The 5,924-nt window shown below is 46.5% G+C and overlaps 1 pseudogene; it reads left to right on the top strand.

The window, feature by feature from the left end:
- The first annotated feature begins 2,585 nt into the window (after positions 1-2,585).
- On the top strand, positions 2,586-5,452 carry LOC109678006 (DDB1- and CUL4-associated factor 5 pseudogene; annotated as a pseudogene).
- Positions 5,453-5,924: the final 472 nt, after the last annotated feature.

Raw genomic sequence — 5,924 nt, forward strand, 5'->3', positions numbered from 1 at the left:
GAGAACTATTTGCACCATCTGACCTCAAATCATGATCCACCTGATCTCACATTCCCAAGTAGCTAGGATTACAGGTGTGAGCCACAGTCACCCAGCTCTTTCAGAGACTTTTGCATGAGAAGAGCCCTGAAGTCCTCTGCTTTTCCAGGCCTCCTGGGGAATTGTCTCATGGAATTCATTTCCCCATGGTCAGCCATATGGACACTCAGATGCTTCTGAAGCTAAAGCTCACATGGTCCAGGCTTTACAGTAAAAGTAGGTGGCCGACTTTGGCATCCTCCACATTATGTATGTTAGGTCTGCAGAGTGCATGAAATATGTGGACATAGAGGGTTCCATGAAGATTTAAAAAAAAAATATCCAGGGCTCAAGTCTCTGCAAGCAGCCATTGAGAGGTTAAGGTGTGAAGCTGTGAGAGTGCCATAGAGACCACCAGGGGTCAGTTGCCAGGAAGGCAGATAATATGCAGAGGGAAGCCCAACAGCAGTGAGCGCTGCCAGCCCAAGAGCGGCCATGTTGGTTGCACCTGTGAAGGGAGAGAACTGCCTGAGATCTTTGGAGCTCAGATCAAAGTACCAGGTGTCCTGGATGCTGGATGTGGAGGGTTTATTGTTTGCTATACTTGCTTTTGGTCTTGCTTTAGTCTGATTTTGCCTTACTTTCTCATTTTCCTCCCTTTTGGAATGAAAATGTTTACCCTTGAAGCACAATACATTGAAATATGTAACTTTCCTTTTGATTTTCTGGGGTTATACCAGTAAGAATTTGCTTTTGTTCTCAGAGGAGACTCTGGACCTTTGAGCAACTCTGAGCTGTTAAGATTTTTGGGAATTCTTGCAGATGAACTGAATGCATTTTCTATTGTGAGATTGTCCTGAAATATGAAGGCAGGGAATCAGTGTCATGGTGTGGAGGGTAAATGCCCCCAAAACATTCATGTGTTGAAGGCTTGGCCCTCCATGCAGCAGAGTCAGAGGTGATGCTTTTGTCAGATGATTGGGACATTAGGGCCCTTACCTCACAAATGGATTAATACATTTATTGGTTCAGAGCATACTGGGTTTGAGGGAAGGCCTTTGCTGTAACACTCAGTTTTCTCTTTGGTTCCTGGCTACAAGGACATATGTGAGAAGTTTCTTCTACCTTATGGTCCTTGACAACATATTCTACCTCAGTGGGAGAACATAGCCTGTTCCAGAGGTGGGTGCATCTGTGGTATCTGTAATGATATGGTAGGATCTCTGTGATTATGCCAGGTGTGTCTCACTTTCTCTTGCCACCCATCCTCCTCTGACCCGCAAGACATCTGGTTCACTCATCAGCACACCTCAGAATCTCAGAATGGCTATAAAAAGGAGAGATATCATCATGGAAAAGCAATCTCCTTGTATGCTGTTTGTCTCTGAAGCATCTTCTCTGAAGATTTCATCAATTAACTGTTCTAGTCTATTTAAAGTCCTTTGTTGCAGGAATAGCTTTTTCCAGATGTTTTCCACATTGGAAGGAAAGCATTGGCCAGGTCAGGTGGGCATCAGTGCCAATTAAGACCCATTTGGCCAAATTATGAGCAAGAAAAGAGGTTTAGAAGAAGTGGGCTTAACTGGCATCCATTTTTAATTCTGTCTTGACTATAGATCATATCCTGACATCTTAAAAATGCTGCAGAATGTCAACAGACAACAGTTAAAAGTTTTAAAAGCAGAATTTAAAAAGCCAAAAAATCAAATTTCTAAATGGCTGACTCAATTGAAAAATAGGTACTTGGTGAAGTCATTTTTATGGTTTTATTGTAAATGCTCCAGAGGAGGACACAGACAGTGGATGACAAGAATTAGAATATCCATGGTTAAAGGTCATTCAGGAATTGTCAGAAATTTAGTTTTTTCTATTACAGACAGCATTGTAGGAAAACAATTATGACTGACAGCATTAAAACAGCAACACTAAGTGCTCCTTGTCACTATTAGGAGCACATGGACACAACCCTGTGAAAGTCTAGCATTGTTAACTTTAGAACTCATACAAGTTAGGGGTACAATGCCTATAATAGCAAATCTAGTACACAAGTACATTTCATATAATCAGTAACACTCATTTGGCTAAGACAAATATAGACCACATTTTAAATAGCAGCATTGCCCAAATGGCAGGGGTTTTCTGAATATTAATGATCACAACAGCACAACTGACAAAAGTTTCTTTAACCATTTTGTATGCCAAAGGTTTAGATGTAATCCTTTTGGGTAAAAGAAAGCTTTAGCTGTTCATTTAACAAATATTAAAATGACACTTTTAACTTTGCAAATGTTTGTACAAGTTATAAGGTGGTCACTTCAGAGAACTTTACATGAGCAAATACTTAAATGAACTCTAATTTAGTTAAGGATTAGTTTAAGTGTTTAAAAGCGTGACAAGATCAACAGAAAACATGAGGCGAACGCCACCGAGCATCTACACACCTCGCTCTGTCTGCCATGGCTGGCTAAAGAACCATCCGGATCGCAGCCGGGGGGGGGGGGGGGGGGGGGGGGGTTGGGCCGGGCAGGGCGGGGGGGGGGGGTTGGGCCGGGCAGGGCGGGGGGGGAGGGGGGGGGAGCGGCGGCGGCGGCGGTTCCAGCATGAAGAGGAGAGCTGGCCTGGGGGGCAGCATGAGGTCAGTGGTGGGCTTCTAGTCCCAGCGGGGCTTGCATGGGGACCCCCTGCTCACTCAGGACTTTCAGAGGAGACGCCTGCGGGGCTGCAGAAACCTCTACAAGAAGGACCTCCTCAGCCACTTCGGCTGTGTCAATGCCATTGAATTCTCCAACAATGGAGGCCAGTGGCTGGTCTCAGGGGGAGATGACCGTCGGGTTCTGCTATGGCACATGGAGCAAGCCATCCATTCCAGGGTCAAGCCCATACAGCTGAAAGGAGAGCACCATTCCAACATTTTTTGCCTGTCTTTCAACAGTGGGAACACCAAAGTATTCTCTGGAGGAAATGATGAGCAGGTTATCCTCCATGATGTTGAAAGCAGTGAGACCTTGGATGTGTTTGCTCATGAAGATGCAGTATATGGCTTGTCAGTGAGCCCTGTGAATGACAACATTTTTGCCAGCTCCTCAGATGATGGCCGGGGTTCTCATTTGGGACATCCGAGAGTCACCCCACGGAGAATCCTTTTGTCTGGCAAACTATCCATCAGTCTTTCACAGCATCATGTTTAACCCCGTGGAGCCCAGGTTATTGGCCACAGCCAATTCAAAGGAAGGCGTGGGACTCTGGGATATCCGAAAACCTCAGAGTTCTCTCCTGCGCTATGGTGGCAATCTGTCTCTCCAAAGTGCCATGAGTGTGAGATTCAACAGCAACGGGACCCACCCAGCTCCTAGCCCTGCGGTGGCGCCTGCCCCCTGTGCTCTATGACATCCACTCCCACCTGCCAGTGTTCCAGTTTGACAATCAGGGTTACTTCAACTCATGCACTATGAAAAGCTGCTGTTTTGCAGGAGATCGTGACCAGTATATCCTTTCAGGCTCTGATGACTTCAACCTGTACATGTGGAGAATTCCTGCAGATCCAGAAGCAGATCTGGAGCCCATACAAGCAGCCAGGATGTACAGGAGACCTTGATGGTCGGATTGAGGATGATTCCTGCTGCCTATACACCCATGAAGAGTATATCAGTCTTGTGCTGAACAGTGGGAGTGGCCTGTCCCATGATTACGCTAACCAATCAGTCCAGGAAGACCCTCGGATGATGGCCTTCTTTGACTCTCTGGTACGCCAAGAGATTGAGGGCTGGAGCTCTGATTCAGACAGTGACCTCAGTGAGAGTACTATCCTTCAGCTACATGCAGGAGTCAGTGAGCGCTCAGGCTACACTGATTCAGAATCCTCGGCCTCACTGCCCCGCTCCCCACCTCCCACAGTAGATGAGTCTGCCGACAATGCCTTCCACCTGGGGCCCCTGCGGGTCACCACCACAAATACAGTGGCACCAGCCCCGCCAACACCCACATGTGAGGATGCAGCCTCTCGCCAGCAACGCCTGTCTGCTCTGCGGTGCTACCAGGACAAACGCCTCCTGGCCTTGTCCAATGAATCTGATTCTGAAGAAAACGCCTGTGAGGTTGAACTGGACACAGATCTCTTCCCCTGGCCACGGTCACCCAGCCCTGAAGATGAATCCAGCAGTTCCAGTAGCTCCAGCAGCTCAGAGGATGAAGAGGAACTAAATGAACGCCGAGCTTCCTCCACCCGGCAACGGAATGCCATGCGACAACGACGACAGAAGACACCCCGAGAAGAGAGGCCCAGTGCCCCAGTCAAGCCTACCAATACCTACATTGGTGAAGACAACTATGATTACCCCCAGATCAAAGTGGATGACCTCTCCTCCTCCCCCACCTCCTCGCCTGAGCGGAGCACTTCTACTCTAGAGATTCAACCAAGCCGGGCATCACCAACTTCTGACAGAATCCATTGAGCGAAAGATTTATAAAGCTTATAAATGGCTCCGCTACTCCTATATCTCCTACTCAAATAACAAAGATGGAGAGACCTCCCTAGTGACAGGAGAGGCAGATGAAGGGAGAGCAGGAACCAGCCATAAAGACAACCCAGCCCCTTCTTCTAGTATGGAAGCCTGTCTAAACACGACAGTGCCCCAGAGGAACCAGGACCTGCCCCCTGAAGGCTGCAGCAAGGATGCTTTTAAAGAAGGGACTTTGGCTAGAAATCCCAGCAGTGGCCCAACCCTTGAACACAGTAGCCATCCTTGGGCAGAGGTACCAGAGGGCACCTCTCAAGACACTAACAGTGGAGGCTCTCTAGAACACCCTTTTGAAACCAAGAAGCTGAATGGAAAGGCCCTGAGCAAGGTTCTGAGCAGCCGGGCTGAGGAGCCACCCTCTCCTCCTCTCCCCAAGTCATCTGGTACTACTCTCAACAGCGGGTCTGGCAACTGTCCTAGGACCCAGTCTGATGACAGTGAGGAGAGAAGCCTCGAAACCATCTGTGCAAACCACAACAATGGACGCTTACACCCCCGGCCCTCTCACCCCCACAACAATGGGCAGAACTTTGGAGAACTGGAGATGGTGGCCTCCTCTTCCCCAGGACGCTCAGACACTGACCATGATAACTCATCTCTGTCAGGGACTCTCCTGCATAAAGATTGTTGTGGGTCTGAAGTGGCCTGTGAGGCCCCCAGTGCTGGAACGAAAGAGGACCCCACTGACCCCTCAGCCACAGATAGCAGTAGGGCTGTCTATGGCCACAGTGGCCTCAAAAGGCACCGAGTTGAATTGGAAGACACAGATTCAGAGAATTCCTCCTCAGAGAAGAAATTAAAAACATGACAAATATAAAGGGAAAACAAAAAGCTACAAAAAGTAGCCTTACGATTTTTTTTTCTTGTTTAGTGAACACAGAGGAAAGGAGAAAAAAAAAAGTATTAAAGGCACATAAAACCAGAAAAAAAAAAAAAAAGAAAACATGAGTAATTATTTTGGTAAGCTCTTTCCTTACAGCAGTTTCTTACGGATGTTAGGCAGAGCAGAACATTAAGATAGCCTTGTTGTGTATGGACCTAGAGATTCAGGTTCTAGTTCAACATGACCCTTGAAAATCTTTCAAGAGACCATGAAAAAAGGCAGTCTTAAACAGCTTGTCTATACAATAACTAACTTATAAAGACACATTTGTTAATAGATCTAATTATGAAAGAATTGACTGTAAATTATACTTAATGACAAAATGAAATAGGTTAATTTACTGTCCATAAAATAATGCCTATGTTTTAGTTAGACCTGATTGACAAAAACTTAGAAAAACTGTTTTTTCTTAAAAGTAGCAGCAGGAGAGGGAGGGAGACAAGAGAAAAGGCACCTTTCATTTCTTTACGTTAAGTCTATAATAGGAATCATTCTAAAGATGTTCA

This window comes from Castor canadensis, chromosome 2 (genome assembly GCF_047511655.1).
Source record: "Castor canadensis chromosome 2, mCasCan1.hap1v2, whole genome shotgun sequence".
NCBI lineage: Eukaryota > Metazoa > Chordata > Mammalia > Rodentia > Castoridae > Castor > Castor canadensis.